Source organism: Excalfactoria chinensis, chromosome Z, assembly GCF_039878825.1.
Source record: "Excalfactoria chinensis isolate bCotChi1 chromosome Z, bCotChi1.hap2, whole genome shotgun sequence".
Taxonomy (NCBI): Eukaryota; Metazoa; Chordata; class Aves; order Galliformes; family Phasianidae; genus Excalfactoria; species Excalfactoria chinensis.
In genome coordinates, this window is record NC_092857.1 from 73,283,858 (window position 1) to 73,302,091 (window position 18,234).

Below are 18,234 nucleotides of genomic sequence, written 5' to 3' on the forward strand. Positions count from 1 at the left end.
CTTAATGGAATACAACTTCATTATATCATGCCACTAGTGCTTAAAGAATTGCACGGTTCTCATGAGTGTTTTGTCTATGCAGTGATGAGGACAATCTATTTGTACTGGTACCAGTGTATTATTAACCCGATTTGCTCATGAACACTTGCAAGCTACCAGCCAATGTGTCCTGATGAATATACTAAGAGACAATGAAGACTCAATCTTGCCAAAATTTAATTGAGCTGACCTTTTAAAAAAAGATGGAATTACCATTTAGGGAGCCAGATCTACTCAAGATTTACTTCTGTAGAATACTGTGCTGCTTAGTAAAGACATTTTAAATGACCATTTTTGTACTTGGGACTGGTACAGTTTCCCAATGGAAGGGATAACTGATCATTAGTATTACAGAGGTTATTATATCTACTTGCATGAGAGTCTTTCAAACTATATTGATTTAAATGCTGAAGAGTTCTTGGACAGCAGCTCCCCACACACACTGTCCTACAGTGCCCTACAGAGAAAATATCTATCTTTTTATTTTTATTCCCTTCTTTCTGTAGCCTTGAATAGAATCTCCCTATGACCGTAACCTTATTTTGCACAGAGTAATCTGTCATGCTGTAGCTGTACAGATAGTCCTTACAGAACCTATGTTTATATTAGCTGTATAAATGCAAGACTCAAAGCAGCCACGACAAAGTAACCTGCAACGACTGAAAAATGCCAGCATATTAACAGAAGAACTTTAAATCACGAAATTCTGGGTTTAGGCTGATAAATGAACAGAACTCAGAAGAACTTGCTCTTTATTTTATATCTTAGAGTGGACATAAGCAAGTAAGTCTTTGCTTCAAACAAGAAAAATCTAAGGGGAAAAAGATGGTTCAAGAGTCATCCTTCATGACTGATAACTGTTGCTCAGCCTAAGTTAATCCATACACTTATTTAACTACTTACAATTGAAAACAGTCTTCAGATTTAAAGCAAAGATACCGGCCACCTGTCACACTCATAAAATTACTTCTGTTTTAAGAGGAAGGAAACAAACGACTCAGCTCTCAGAGGCATCTCCTTTCACTTGACTTAGAAATAGCAGCATGAGACCGAAGTTTGACTGAATCAAAGTCCCATACAACTAAAGAAATACATGCTTTAGGAGTATCAGAGAAATGTAATTGAATAACTTAATCGGAGTACATCTGATTTTTCTTAGCAGAAACAATTTGGACATATAAGCAACAATGGGAAAAGATGGCAAGAGTTGCTGTTTTCTGTTTCACTGAATCACTCCAACTTCTCACAGACAAAAATGCTTACTGGTAAGCATGTTCTCTTCTTGGTGCTTTTGTAACACATCTACTGCAAAGAATCTAGAATAATTTTGCTTTGAGAATGAAGAACATCTTGGGGCAAATTGAAATTTCCAGAGGCCATCTGGCTAAGCTTGGATCAGTGTTTGGGTAGAGAGCAACCACTTTCCCCACACTAATGAAACTTCACAGTTCCGTATAAGAGGGAGCCTGGGGGAAAGCCATGCACACAAAACCCAGCAGCACTACAGCTTTTCAGAGCAGCAAACGCAAGACTGTTTTTTATTTTATTAACCCTGGCAAAACATCTTTTTCCCTTCCAGTTTTCTCTCCCTTCAGAAGGTGAATTAACCTCACGTGAACTCAGGAAGAATTTCAGTGTGTGCTTATTGCCTGTAACTGAAAATTTCATACTACAAGCCGATACTTACAACGACTCAAAAATGAACCCAAGTACTGAATATAATCGAATGGCTTTCAAAAATACCTTCAACACTTTCACACACCTAGCTCAGCATATGTCTAGCAATAACTCGGTCATCTCAGATACTATGGCCAGCTGTCAGCATTTTTTTGCACACACACAAAACCATACATATTTAATATGTACAGATCTAAGGGGAAATGAATGATTAAAAAAAACCCAAAAAAACCAAAACAAAACAAAAAAAAACCAAACCAAAACACATAAAGCATAACAATCCAAACAATTACGTATTCAACATTTGTGATGCCAAATTTCTTAACAGCAAATCCTCTGTAATCTTCATGAAGTTAGTAGGAAGTATTGCAGACAACTGAGTGTGGATATTTCACGTAGATCTAAGAATTATTTTATGTGTATTTGGGAAGGTTTTAAAGAGTCTTTGCAAAAATAAACGAGAAAACAAAGATAAAGAAATTCTTAACATTTCTGCAGTAACACTACGGCATAAACTTTTATTCTTAAGAACTTCACAGTATCAGGAAGAATATCTTTAGACAAGAAGTCACAGACAAATTACATTTTGTCCTTTCCAAGTCTGGTTCTTGTATGTTGTGCTTATGCAGAAAAAAGGAAACTCTCTTCATCTCAGTTGTCTGATACTATAAATATGTGGGCTCAAAGCCTCGACGCTAATACTGATGGTGGCAGCAATTCACAACCAATTAGGAAAAACAAACAAACAAACAAAAAACAACAAACAACTCAAACACTCAAACCAAAGCGAACTTACTTTTAAATGAACCACAAATCTGACTTTTAATTTGAGTGCAAAGTATCTACCCAAAGCACAAAAAACATTCCTGCTTATTCAATAAATTTATTTTGAACCACCCTGAAAATCAAGGATACACCACCCTGTATTTATTCCCGGTTTTTCCAGGATGTACCCTGTAGCCATGTACTTCAACTGTAACAGAGCTTAGAGAACTGGAAACACAGACCGTATGACAGGCTGTTAACATATGGATCCACGAGGACAAGCAGAATTTGAAGGAGAATTACAATAAACACATTTTACTATTCCAATCTTTAGAGAATGTTTGTTAACTTAAAAAACATGGAAGCTACAACTTAATCTCTTTTTGATTTAGCTTTCATTTTTTTTCTAAGGCAATAGCCAGCTCCTAACTGCATCATGCAATAATCCAAATTATTTACTCAGATTTAGGACATTATTTAATATTCCTTTATTTCATTACAGGAAAGTATCCATCACAGGTATGATTCTCTTTCAGAGGAGACAGAATGCTTTTTCTTCCCTGTGAATGATTCAGAGAAAGCCTACATCACTACATCTGACTTCAGAAGAAGAGAAACTGACTCTTTATGACAGGGATATATGAGCTGGGTAAATGCCCCAGCCATTGCTCAAAGCACGCCTGTAGCAGTATCGTCACTTCTTTCCAGACAGGCACACAAAGCTGAAGCAATGACTTTTGTTTTCCTTGTTAAACTCAATGGAGTTAAAGTCAAAGTCAAAAGAAAAGCAAATACTTGCATTCATTATGCATCAGAGGCACCTTTCTTTGTTAGTGGAAAAATATAGATTTTAGTGCCATAGGCTGTTGTCTTAAAAAGGCAGATAATAAACTGAGAACCCAACGTCTTAAAAAGGAATCCTGAAAAACATATGCATGTGGTCTCAAACATTTACACTTCACTTATACACAGTAATTTACAGTTCCCTCTGTCGTCTTGAATCCCAAAGATTCAAGACATCAAATCAGTTTTTAAAAGGTACAATATCTGCACCTATGACTGGAGAAGAAGACCTGAATACAACCAAAGTTTATATGTATAGAAAATCAGCAGATAAAGAATAACACGCTCATTTAAATCCACCACAACACTGTTGTGCTCAATAAAGTGATAAATATTATATCTGCAGGATTCTGGAACCTGTTCTCTTTGCCTGAACACACAAATTTGGTGCTCTTGTCAACGCAGTTAAAAAAAAAATACCCTCTGAATATATTTCAGAGAGAGGTGAGTACACGTTTCCTCCGTGGATGAAGATGCAAAATTAATTCCCCACTGCCGAGTACCTGGTTCACCACACTGCTGTCTAAAAGCATCCTTCAGGAGACCGACGTTTTGTCACCCAGCTATTTTGCACCAAAACTCTGAACTCATGGAAAGTCTTATTCAAACTGCCTTGGAATGGGTTGTTTTTTTGGAAGAAAGAATTGCAGTTACAAGAAATAATACAATCAATCACCAAGCAATAAAGCAGCCATTTGTTCTAACCAAACATTTCCTTTTAAAAGAACATACAGTAGACTTCCAATTATCACTACTCAATTATCATCAGCCACCAGAATAAATCACATGTAGGTCATGCTGACCACTATGTACAAATGTAACTGCTAGAATTACCTAGCTGAAACTAACCGCCTCAATTCCTAGCATGTCACCAAGGTATCATCATGATGAACCTCAGCAGAATTTTGCCATGTATTTATCTACTGGAGAGGAAGAAATATTCACATATTTTTCTTGAATTTTGATGAATATGATATAAGGTAATCTGGCAGGAGGCCCGTTTCAAAGTTCTGAGGAAATAAAAGTGTTAAAAAAGTGTTAAAATGTTATGTTTATGTGACCAGAACAACTAGTAGTCTTAGAGGCAGAGGGAAAACTGTTATTCTTACAAGCTATAGTGACTTCACTGTAGATGCAGTGAACAAATATCACACGGAGAGAGCAATTAATCTACACTAAGAAACTATTTAACAGAAGTAACATTAGTTCAGCTAACAGTTGTAACAAAATGTTAACACTTTGTCAGAATGGTTATTTTTTTTATTCAATTCCAATTAACTATTTATCAGTCACTTGAAGACTTTTCTGTGCCTGCAAGTTCTTTGTATCATACCTAATCAACCCACATACCAATTTTCAAATACAAAAATACAGTGTAAACAGTGGTGCTGTCTTCTGCCAACTGTTATCCCCCTTCTCAGTGCTATACAATGTCTAGTAAAGAGAAGACAGCTAAGGGAAAAAAGCAGAAATATTCTTCATTGCAGTGCTACAACACTACCAATAGAATAAAAATCTCAACAAAGTAATGGACAGAGATCATCCTTGTGCAGATCTTTCATTCTCTTGTCAGAGTGGAATGTGTGTAAAAGTGATCGGCACAAGTTTTTAGATAGTTCTCACCAGTCAAATTAAGCAAATCTCAGCAGGTACAGAAAAGCATGCAACACTACTCCCTAATAGCTTGCTACCTCTTTCTGTTCCAATCTGCTGTTCTACCAGAACTACAGAAATTAATCAGTTCGCTCCTGACAGGCAGGCTCTGAGTGTAAGTACTGTTATTACAGAGAAAACTTAAATATATGCTCTTACTCTTTATCTCACTTTCAACCAACTCCACGTGTCTCTTCAGGCTTTTCTGCAGCAATCTGTCAGAGCACTGTGACTTGCCCAGACCTGAGACTGAACTCTCAGTTCCTGGATCTGACAAAGGGCATCAGAAGAGGGTGATTTTCCTGGAAAACAGTGATTTCTCCATAGAGCGCTACAGAGGAAGATTCTTAGCAGTTAAAAGACATTTTGAGTTAAGGCTCCTCAGGATATATACGTGAGCTTCAACAAACGTGGCTGTAGTACAGAACAACACAGGTACAGAAAACTCTGCCCTGTGTTTCGAAGAGGTCAAGTAATGGATATGAAAATTAACAGAGTAGTTGGTTCCATTTAATTATGTGCAACGTATACCTCATTAAGAAATTCCAGCAATTGAAGTACTGCAAACTACAAAGTCTTGCCATTTCATTCAGGATTTGATAAATTATGAATAGATCAAGATACTTATGTCCTTTCATCCTTATACTAGAAATATTTCAAACACTTAGCTATAGATTTTATAGAAGGGAAAGAGATTTTCCTCAGCACAGACAATGCAGAAAAACTGGCAATGGATTTTACACAGAGGTTTGAAGTGACCACATTGATTATGGACTCGTTGCACGATTAACCAACAGACTTGGGCAGGATACTATCAACCACCTACTTATCCTAATAAATACACACTTATGGAAAAGGCAACACATGCTTGACATCTTTCCACTAGTGTTGTTAAAAGTGGCCTTAAAGTTTCAATTTTGAATTAAGTGGAAGAAAACACTACTGAAGCATTTATGTAGCCCACAGATCCGTCTCATCAGACTTCCCAGTGTCTTTTCAGCATTGTAAGGCACAAAAACATAGCAGATACAATAAGAGCCACTTCCTAACTTTTCAAGCTGTTAATTCTGACTCTTACAAAGTCAACTGGGACTGCATTAGGTTAGACTTGCAGTATCCAACTGCTGAATGCTTTGCAGTTTTCCTTAAAAATGTTAACTACTATTTGTGCTTGGCACAAACACAGTAGATTATTACAAAAAGTAACAAGCACAATTCTTTTGTACGATTTATGGTTTCAAATATGCTAGCATATGCAATTAAAAATAATGTAATTAAAGGGACTTTACATACTTCCCAAATTCAATGCACAGAGTGACCCCTGCCGGTCAGCAAGGCACCTGAGCAAAGATAAACCCGGCAGGAAACCACCCCTCGCAGGAACAAATCCAGGCGAGTTTATGAAGACAAACCTCAGCTAAGAGTATAATTACATCGATCAAGTTACAGAATGAGTGAGGCTAATAATTTGGAAGCAAAAAATCCACCACTGTATTCTAAGGAGTTTTTAAAATTCAATTCTTTTTAATGTAAACGAGAAAATAATCAAAAAAAGGTCTTGTAAATAACACCATATTACCTGCATCTAAGGCTGAGAGGTTATTATTAAGAGTTCAAACGTCCCCCACCTTAAAAATGCCTAGAAGGAACAATCTCTAGCCTACTGTCTTTAAATGAAAAATACATTTTTACTGGGCTTTCCCAATTCAGCATTAATGCCAGTTGCTACAAGAAGTCCCCATGAATCAGATTAAGTTTACTACTATTTCTATTACACATATTAGACATATATGTCATAGAAGTATCTATTAGTCTAAACACTACCTGCTTTAACATGCAACTAATAACCCAATATTAGGTGACCAGTAATGGACTCTGCAATGCACATATCACTTAATACACTATTAATTTAACAATTAAAGTTGTAGGAGAAACAGTTCAAGATCTTAAGAGCAATATGAGTGTGCTTGCAGATCAATAAAGAAAAATACAGCAGTTTAGAGTGAGTGTTGAGTGTTCATTCAGCACGCAGCTCAGCTCAAAAACAACTTGAAAACTGTAAAGCTTGAACCAAATGTGAATTTTCAGAGCATTTATTTGAACCTCAGTCTTTTTAATGACACATACAAAATTACAACATAAAGTGCACAAGAGATGAGACAAACCTTTGACTTCATTTCAGATAGGATTAATGCCAAGATCCTGTATAGGTGGCTCTGGAAGTAATGCCCCTTATTTATCTTCATGGAAACTACAAGTTACAATGAGCACAATAACACTAATAATAAAATAAGAGGCATTCCTTCTGGAGTAGGTCTTGCAGAAACAGAAGCAATGCTGATTTCCACTCCTAAAGGAAGCCTTTGCTCAGAAAGCTGAAGTAACAAACAAAACTCCTCTCGCTGTTCTAAAATTCCTGCAAAGTAAGGGGAATATTCTGTAGTTACTGCAAATTTCCACATCAATCCAGCATTGCCCAAGACTTGTTTTCTGTAAGCTCACAGTATGAACATTACCACTCCCAGCTGCTCAGGGCTAGCTGGGACCTGGAGGCAAAATTAAGACCTCTGAACTTCTCAGTGGTCACAAACAGTCTGGTCTACAACATGATTTTTCACTTTTGACCAGTCAACAAAGTTGTTGAAGTGAACAATTGCAGCCCAAAGATGTTTTTAGAATGCATTCAGCCAGTGCTAATTTAGCACACTAAACCCCTAGAGTCTTCAGCTTAAGCTCCACACTTTATAGAGATTTTATTTTTGGGACCCGTATTTAAATATTTACAACACTACACAAAGGAGAATAAAAGGAAGAAAAAAAAAACCAACAAAAACAACACTGGCATGCTATAAAACATTTAAGAAGCCTGTAACTTGACTTTTTTTTTTCGCCCCCTCCGAAACTATACAATGAACTTTGATACTATTTTCACTGAAATGCATGGAGCACTACAACATATCCTGTAAAAATATACATTTGGGCATTATTAGGCAATAAAAATACAGCCAAAGAACACTGAGCTTAAAAGTTTTGCAGTCCAAAGTCAGAAAATTCAAGAAATTATGCTGTCCATTCAAAACTGCCCAGTCAGCTGCTGTACCAGACCTATTACTACATCAGTAAGCTGCTCTGATCAAATGATGGCCTTTTACTTGTATCCGCATCCAAAATGCAATCTCTGCATGGCAGTGCAAACCCACACTGTGACTGCAGGGAGGTGAGAACCTGTTTGGCAAACTGGGGGGTTTCCACACAACTCCTCCTCAAAGCACGTCCTCATGGTCAATTGTCTGTTCTGCAGATTTGAACATCCAAAAAGGCATCTCTCCCAAAACAGCCACGCAGTTGGCACACACTGAGCTCTGGGGTAAAAACCACTCATGATGACCTGTATATGTAACGGTAATCAAAATTAGATCTTCTCTCTTGTCAGCTCTCTCCAAATAAGTCTGTGCTGAAGTTGTTCTCAAGATCAAACATTTAATACTGCTTTAGTTAAGTGCCCAGGTGATCCAGCTTTGAGGCCTCCAAACCGCTGACAGAGGATATCAGCCACTACACAAACTACCTAGCTACTCCCTTGTCTCTCCTGATAAATTGATCAATCACTCCCCAATGCTCTTCTGCAAATCTGTTGGAGATTTGTAAATGGAACTGTCTTTCAATGTCTACAAACTAGCAACTAAGAACTGCTACCAATGCAGGAGGCAAAAAGAAGCTTCCATCATACAAAGTTTGCATCTGAGGACTGAGTGAACACTGACTCTCTGTCTGCTTATCACACTGCCCAAAATAATCTCACCGTTTCCCTAAGAAACACAGAAACTGCTTGCATGAGATACGACGAATAAAGACTTTTTGTCTTAGTCATCATTCTTGCTAATAACAGCGATTCTTGCATGCTGAGCACTTCTAATTTGGTCAGCATCAAACACTCTGCAAGCACCAAGGATAGCAATGAAGGACAACTGGCTTATTTAGTGCTTAGACCAGAGGCACATCATCATACTGCTGTACATCCAAGTCTTCTGTTTTAAAATACGAGTCCTTTAGGAACTGCAGAAGATATTTTGATGATTTCCTTGGTGTTAAGGGGGAAAAGCTAATCTAAAAATCATCAATAAGTAAATCACTGACACTGAGAACACAGAGAAGCTAAGCTACCTGAACGTGTCTGGCTGCAAAAAGCAAAAGGGAACAGGAATGGTAGATACCAAAGCACCATTTTATTGCCTTGTTCTACACCTCTGAGGTATGGCAAAATACATGGTCCAAGGTTCAGTGGAGCATACTTGTGCTCAACAAAATGCATGCAGAGTGAAGCAGACAAGAACTTCACCAAAAGTCATTACACAGTGCCTCCTTCGTGAGGTAAGAGACAAGGTCTGCACTAGTAAGGAACATGTAAGAAACCATCACTCAAGTAAGACAGCACTAACCTTTAAACAGCAAAGAGAGCATTGGCAAGGAACAGCTCACCCGTGAAGTCAAAAAGAGGTAACTGATAAATGCATTAACCAAATGCAAGATTACAGCACATCTTTAGTAACTTCTGCAGATAAATGTAAGCAACGCAGCAACAGTATTCACTGTCTCAATTCCCCCTGAAATAGTCTTTTAGGAGTAAAATCCTCTGATCAACTCCTGGAAATTCTTGGTAATAAGTGGCACACGCTACTTGGAGTTTATTCTGTAAGTTCTGTCTTTAGGAAATGTGAAGTCTCGTAACTTTCCAAACTTGTATAGCTCATCTCCATGCCTCTTCAGATGGCACTTTGAAGTAAGAGTGGCAACAAATTCTTGTTGTTTCTTGACTAGCTTAAAGACTGATATGTTTTCCCACAGTGGTCTGTATCTACCTTCACTGCTATGCATGCACACAGCTACAGACACAGAAACACTTGGTCCCATTCTTCACTGTTAAACATTTTTAAGTCTGAAGTACTATAGAAGATAAATAATGAACACAAATGCTTTACAGAATGGTATTAGTGGTGTTTAAACAAGGAAAAACATCTGGTGTAACAAGTCTGCCTCAAAATGTAATGCCATTTAGGAACAGAAAGAATGGCTATCCCCCAGGAAGACCTTCAGCAAACTAAAGATGTTTAGTTTCCTGCGTAGAGAAAAAAGAGATGGAGCAGCTCATGATTATTTCAGCAACCGTGCCACTATGAGAAGCCGTAATACTTCCAAAGGGAAGAGAACAAAGCTACTTCAGATGAACTCTCAAGAGCTGTTTTAATGATGCACGTATAACACAACAGCTAGCACAATGCTTTACAAAAAACCCACAAGCCATACTACAGAAAAAACTCCAAGAAATAAAAGCAAAACATTTTCAAAGGTCGGTATACCTCACACTGGAAAAGAACTTTTCCTTCTTTATGTGCGCAATATGAACAGTGGGCTCTGGCCGCGGCCCAGAACTTCTCTCAGAAACTGTGTAACACAATAGTATTTTTCTGAATATATTTAGAACAGAAAGGGGAAATTTGTGCTTAGCTAAAGAAAACTGCTAAAAACTGTTAAAGCTGAAGGGGGAAGGAAAATGGCAGAGCCGCACAGACTAGCTAGCGGGGTGCTCAGAGTTACACTGCTGTCAGATATTCCCTAGGTAAAACTGGAAAAAAAAATAGGGATTGTGCTCAAGCATTTTTATAAATCCCTCAGAGATGCCATGAATATTAATAAGAACATTTTATTTTAAAGCAGTTTGTTAAATATTAAAGCACGTGCATGTACGCCATACTAATGTACAACAACTGATTAAAATTTGCCCTTCCCACAGGACTCGGTAACACACTCTTTTTTTTCTGCTCTTCAAAGAAATTCTTGTTAACCCAACCGAACGTGTCTCAAAACAACAAGATTCAAGGATCTGGCAGTTTTTAAGAACAGATTACTGACATGGTTTTGAATGTTTCTTAGATGAAATCACTAACATTAACACCTTCACATTAATCGATTGGTGTCAGCAGAATGCTGGTGAGCTATGCTGCAGGCTCCAACACAGAAGTAGTAATCAATTTAGGAAGTCAGCTGAAAAAAAAAATATATATATTAAAAAAAAAATGATGCAAAGATCAGAGTTGTCAATGGCAAAATAATCTCATCTCAGTGGTGTCAAAGGAAGAGCAAAAAAAAAAAGAAAGGCACACATTTATTTCGTAATGAAATAAAACTACTCCAAACGAAGGTTTAACGAGTCTCAAATAGGTCATTAAAATCTACAGATAAATTCATCAGAAATCTACATTCTAAATCAAATTTATCCAGTTTCGTATCAGATACATTTTAGAACAAATTGTACAAGCCCTTCTCTCTCTCTCTTTTTTTTTTGTGAACAGTGTTGAAGGCCCTAACTGCTAAAAACATGCAGTGATGTTTTTTAGAGAGTCCTACACCTCCAAATAATTAATACTCGGTTAAGCACCAAGGAAATAAAAATGGAATAAATTCAGTTTCCTCCACAGAAATTACTGAACATTTTTACACCTCCAAAGAACCGCCCTCCCCTGCCCCAGCACGAAGGAGCAAAGCCACCTATTTTTTGTCTTCATGCTCCATCCACAAGCAGCTCTTAAGCACAAATAATGTTTCTTTCTTCAGCTGCTAAATTCCTGTCTCTGCTGAGGTAGCAAAGGTGCCCGTCCCCAGCGGAGTGTTGAGAATAGGGGTGTTAAATACTACTGAAAACAGGGTTCCCGTTTCTCCATACTCTCTGTTTGGCTATCACCATCATGAGAGCTCAACCATGTTACATGCCACAGAGAGCTACCTGACACAATCTGTACTGCATTCTTTACCTTCCACAAGCAAACCATCAGAATCTATTAAAATTACTTTGCGCCGATAGCACTAGAGACATGACAAATCACAGGCCAAGAGTCAGATACCAAAGAATGTGTCTCAGGGCATTGGGGCCAGGCCCATTTGCAAGCAAATGATATTGCGTGGAGCTGGCATGCTCAGTGCATGACAAACTGATGCAATTTCAGCACTGTCGGAGAAGCTGGGTGAGATTTCTCTGATGCTGGCTATGGTTAGTGTACGGAATTGTGCAGAGTTCCCAGATTTGAATCACTTGGGGCCTGAGAGGGCTTCACTTGACAAGCCACAAATAATTACACTACACTCTTTCTATTGTACTCTATTATTTTGCCTCTTATCTGTAAGCTTTGAGCACTCATGAACAAGCAAGGTCGCTTCTATTTTGACCATGATGCAACAAAACATTGCTCTTTTGTGATATGATAAATAAAACGCGGCCCTGCAGACTAAACATTTTTATCAGGTCTATTTTCCACTTTTATAAGCAACAACAACTTTTGGAGCTTGTTAGCAGAACAGAGGTTGGAAATAACCATGCAGGCAAGTTCATGAGCTTTTCACTTAGGAGTGTGATACAGCTATCTTGTTATAGTAAAATCTCATTTGAGAAACGGGGCATTAAGTTCCTAGCCCTTAACAGATAACAGTTATATCTGTGATTACCTTAAGCAAGTTTTTACCCCCTTTCAAATCAGCCATTTTTGACAATTCAGTCGGCAAGTCGCACGCATTAGTTGTGAATGTGCAGCATGTTGCTGGTTCCTTCCCAGGCACCAAATCTATTTCCAGACTGAAGCGACTGCATTTGCTGTGGAAGTGCACAAAGCGTGTTGTTCAGACACCTAGGTAGTCAAAGAAGCTCAGCATGGGCAGTACTATCTTGGCCACTGGATTTAAAGAACAATGACATTCATGATTATTTCCACATTAAAAAGAAAAGAAGGGGGTGGGGGGGAGTAAAAGAATAAACAGAGGTGCTCATGACTAAAGCAACTGAATTATAGTCCCCTTTTCCTACTTTACAGGACACTCAGTTTGCAGGGAAAAATGCCTTCCTCTTCCCATGCACGGGGCAGAAATCAGACGTATTTCACATTTTCAAATTACCAACCAGACAGTAATCCTTTTTCTTTTAAAACTGTTCAGAGGTTTTCTAAAGCTGAACTCAGCATCTAGTAGTAAATGAAAAATTCAAATGTGAATACCAAAATGCACGCAGACACAGCGTGCCTCCTAGAACTGTTTCTGATTCCTATTAATGTACTCGACTTACATTTTCTTTCCATACAGGAGCAATTATGTGCTAGGAGGTAAAGAGAAAATACTGAAAGACCTCTTAACTGAAAGTGGTGAACTTCAAATATCCTCTCCTGCTTCCTCTCTAATTCAAGCCAAAATAAAGATGGTCTCATATACAGAGGACTGTAATTGTCTTCTCTTAACACTCCTGGCAAGTTCTCACGGAGTTCTTTCTTAAAACATCTAAAAAGATGCTTCTTCCCCCTCCTCAACCGATTTGAAAAAAGTTTAGCAAAAAAACACAGAAGAAAAAACTATTTGCCAAGGGGAGACAGAACTGCAAATACCAGTTCGTGATGAAAACCAGACTGTGATGTACAGGGGAGACTCAGAAGAAAAAATACAGTATATTCCGCCCTACTTCATAGTGCACTTGAGCTATGTAACCTGTGTAAAACAGGACTTCTTAAAACACTGACATGAAATGGCAAAAAGAACAAATCACTGTTCATCCCCTTTTCTGTGTTCAGCACAATGAAAGGCCTCTGACGTGTTCAGTTCAATACAGGAACAGATGCACTGGTTCTGTACTGCCCTTCCAGGCTCCTGCACTATGACTTCAAACCAGAAGCAAGGTCTTGGTATTTTACAGGGAGAGCTGAACTTCACTTAAAATTTAACTTTTCAATGTTTTCTGAGACACGTTTAGAAATGGAAGGTTTGGGAATTTCATGTAACTCATGTCATTGCAGAATAAATTTCTCTTTGAATTTGTAAAATATCAGAAAAGTGATGGGCTATTGTGTTTTGTGATTCTATAATGTCACCGTATCAAACTCTAAATCTGTTTTGCAGTTATGCACCATTCAACTCCAAATCTGTTTTGTGCTGCTTTCTCTGCAAATACTGTTATAACATTCTCTGACGTTACTACAAATCTATTAGTGCTTTAATTTATGACTAAAATGAAGACACGTTCATTATGTTTCCGTATCTCTAAAGGACGATAAAGTTAGACTGTAATTACTATCACAGCTTGACTGAAAAGCAGATATGTGACCAAGCAGTCCTCTTCCTGGAAAGGGCTTGATTACTGAGTAATAAGAAGGCAATCTAACCCCCCAAAAAACAGAAGAGACATGTGGAAGGGCAGAAGTAAAGGCACTCAGCTGATGTGCATATGGTCACTTTTCATAAAAGCAGTTCCATGTAATCAATACAAACTTGCTGCTGATGAATTGATTATTTCACCACACCATGAAGACTTTCTTTGTCCTTACGTAGGATGCAATAGGAAAGCTTTAGATTTCACTACTTTCCAAACTGGAGATACTGCAGCACACAAGCACCCTCTGCTCCACTTCAAAAAACAGAATCAGTTTCTAAAAAGTGAATCAATTACAGGGCAAGATGGTATATATATATATATATATGGTGTGTTTGTGTGTATATATATATATATACATATATATACCATATATATATATATATATATATATATATATATATATGGTATATATATGGTATATATATGGTATATATATATATAATATATATTTATATGATATTTATATATATATAAAATAAAATGACAGTGATCAGTAATCCTTGTCTCACAGTTTTCAGGAATAAGGTGGGAATAAAGACCATCCTAGCACTACACTGATTTCAATACACAAGTCAAAGCAGTCAAACACTGATGCTACAGGACAAGCATTATTTTTCACAACACCTCCCTGGCAAACAGCTCCCACCAGTGTGGCTGATCCCTCTCAAGCAGGAACTCTCAAATTCTCTGTGCATACCATGCAAACAATCTAACAGCAGCCACCTGGAGGCCATAGTCTCAACTCTGACTCACCAACACTGTGATCCACCACAGCTGCCCGACTTGTGGCTTGCCCAGCACACACTCAGAAAAGATGAATGAGTTGTGTCTGCATTCATGTAGGTCGCTGCAGAAGTACTGCAGCTTATTTCAGACCTTGGAATTATGCAAGCATCTTTTTCACAGTCCAAGTGCATCACTGAAAGCAGAACAACTTACAATATGTATTAGTCTACAAAATGCGAATTGCTTTCAACATTGTATTTAGGTAGAAGTAAGACTAAAACATTCCTGGAAAGAGATTCTTGCAGGTTGGATATGGGTATTTGCCATCAGGAAATCCAAGGACTAGCAGCTTGTTAAAAGACTTCATACATTTATCCTTTCATTTCCCATTAAAAAATGCAACGTCAACTTCAAAGTAAATGACAGCACATCTGCTTTGTCATCGAAACCTTTCATAGGGTTCTACAAAACGCAGTTTTAGTCTTCCTCAAACCACAGAAATCTAAAGCTTGACATGAAGTGAAAATGAAAAGCAGACAGATTTCCTCACACAGTTCTTGCAAAACTGTAACGCAGAATGATGTTTGCTCACAGTAAGAAATGACCAAAGAGCAGCCACTGGAAATCCTGCACTGATGCATTTCCACAAGGGGCACCTAACAGAAGCACTTCCACCAATGGGCAGCATGGTGCTCACAGCACGAGGCCCCTGGCTCAGCCAGACTCCTTGGGTCCCTCCCAACTCAGATGACTCCGTGATTCTGCTCAGCAAAGGTGGATCAGGACTGGCCAAACTTTGTCCTTACTACTGAGTAAGAAACACCGTGTGGTCATCAATCTGAAGCATAAGGAAAGTTCCATTGACTTCCTTCCTGTTTTGTGAATTCCAGGAATCCTAAGCTTTAAAGATAATTCTTTAAGAATCACTGAGGTCTATATATTCAGCCTGTAGGTAAGAAACCCTCTAAATGCCATCACAGAAAAAAATAATAATTGAAAAGAAGCAAAAAGGAGAGACAGCAAAGGCTGAGAATAGCGTATTTTCAACTCTTTCAGGACTCATCAGCCACCCAGCAAAAATGGTGGTGTTACATATTGAAATTACAAGATAACCTCATAAATGTTATGAGGATGAATCACAAGATAACTTCATAAATGTTACGATGACGACAACCAATTACCAAAATGAATTGCATCAGGTATTGCAAAGTTCAAAAACAAAATACACAATACAGGAAAAAAATAAATACATTATTAAATCCATCCCCACATTGAGGTTTCTAAATCTGGTGTGCCGTGACATTTAAAAGCTCTTTGTGAAGACACTGTGACAGTAAAAACATCTAACTGTGGGTTCACCAGACCTAATGCTCCTGTTTAACACCCTTGCAGTAAGGCACTGTTGTTGCTTTCAGTAGGATCTGGGAGATAACACTCAGTGAGCTTGCACAAGCCAGGACTTAAAGCACACTGACCAACACTGTACTTGAGGCACACTGGGCCAGTTTAGGCTTTTTATGCTACTAAATTCACAGAATCCAAAGAGCCAGTGGAGGGCCTGTGGTAGTAATACCAGAAGCTTTTTAATGAAAACTCATTCACATAATTAATTCCTTCACTCTTTATAATATTTGTAAACACTCCCCCTTTAACTTTCACATTTATCACTTACTGCGGTGGCTTACTCTTAGGCTATATGTGGAAGAACACCTAACAGCTTTCCTTTTAGACTCTTTGCACATCTGTGTCAGCAACAAAAGAATGCTGAAGTACATAAGCTATACTAAACCTTAAATCTGTGTAGTTTTGTACCTTCATTAACAAGAGCAGAACCTAGTATGATCAGATGGACTAAGATGATCAGAGGGCTGAAGCAGCTCTCCTATGAGGAAAGGTTGAGGGAGCTGGGCTTGTTTACCTTGGAGAAGGTTCCAGGGAGACCTCAGTGTGGGAAAGGAGCGTATAAACAGGAGGGGGAATAGCTGATGAGGATGGGCACTGCTAGGACAAGGGGGAATGGTTTTAAGCTGGGGCAGGGGAGGTTTAGGTTGGATCTTAGGAGGAAGTTTCTCACCCAGAGGGTGGTGACGCACTGGAACAGGTTGCCCAAGGAGGCTGTGGACTGGCACTTAAGGCCAGGCTGGATGTGGCTCTGGGCAGCCTGGGCTGCTGGTTGGTGACCCTACACACAGCAGGGGGTTGGAACTGGATGAGCACTGTGGGCCTTTTTCTACTCAGGCCATTCTATGATCCTAGCAATCAGAACACCTCTTCAATGCAGATAAAGCCTACAGACTCTCAGAAACGCCTCAGGTACTTTACAGCCTCACAGGTTGTACCTTCCATCCACAACATTTACAACTCGGGGAGAGGTTCTGGGAGTAGTATTAAAGTGTTAATCAGAAACACAGTAAGCACACGTGTCAGTCAAGTACGACCTCTGCTCTAGAACGCCTTTAAACATATGTCACCTTGACCAGCAGTGCACCACTGTAAAATTTTTTTGGTCAATATAAATCAAATGTAGAGTAATATATTCAGTAAGTTTCCCAGCATCTGAATCAACATTAGAAATCTAACCAGTATTTATTATTCTGTTATTGACAAAGGCAGCATATTTAAATGATAACAAGAACACACGAGTGTCATTTTGAAGTTAAATTGTTCCCTAGGGATACCCTTAGTAAGCGTCTACATTTAAAGGTCATTCACTGCCAAATTATGAACAATTGTTGCATTTATTAGCACAGGCTCAATAGTTTGGAAGCTAGTGTCATCAATTTAAACTGACAATGAAATCTAATTGTCCACAAGGAAAAACAGACATTTTCCTTATTCTGCGTTGCACCACTTTATGTATACGCACACAAAAAAGGCAGAAGTGTAAGGTTACTCTAGAGAGAAAAAGAAAGCTTTCATGGCTCTGCAGAGCAGAAGAGCGTTTTAGCCTGAGCCCCTGAAAGAAGGACAGAAGACAACAAGCTCTCCATTTACTCTGTTGACCAAGCACCACCTCAAGTGTTGCATTACAGACTGTTCCTTCATCTTATTTGTACTCCTTTCTTTTCCTGAGTCAACCTGGAAGCAAAGCAAACCAACAAGCTTCCTCACAGCAAAGGATGAAGGCTCTCCTTTCCAGACAGTGCAATGCTGACAGGATGAGTACGAGAGAAAGCAGTTCCTGCTCTGACATAAGATACCAGAAGCCCAGAGATGGCAGGGAAGCACTGCAAGGATGCAGAGCCAGCCACAGCATGCAGGAAGCCAGCACCACCACCACGATCAGCAACAGTGCCAAAGATCTGCTTCAGTGCAACAGCCCCTTGATAACCACAGAGCAGAAAAGACGC

The 18,234-nt window shown here is 38.6% G+C and overlaps 1 protein-coding gene across 2 annotated transcripts in view; it reads right to left on the bottom strand.

Annotated features, from left to right (window-relative positions):
• Positions 1 to 18,234, bottom strand: part of SNX24 (sorting nexin 24) — a 69,383-nt gene that overhangs the window by 48,457 nt on the left and 2,692 nt on the right. The gene's annotated exons all lie outside the window — the stretch shown is intronic.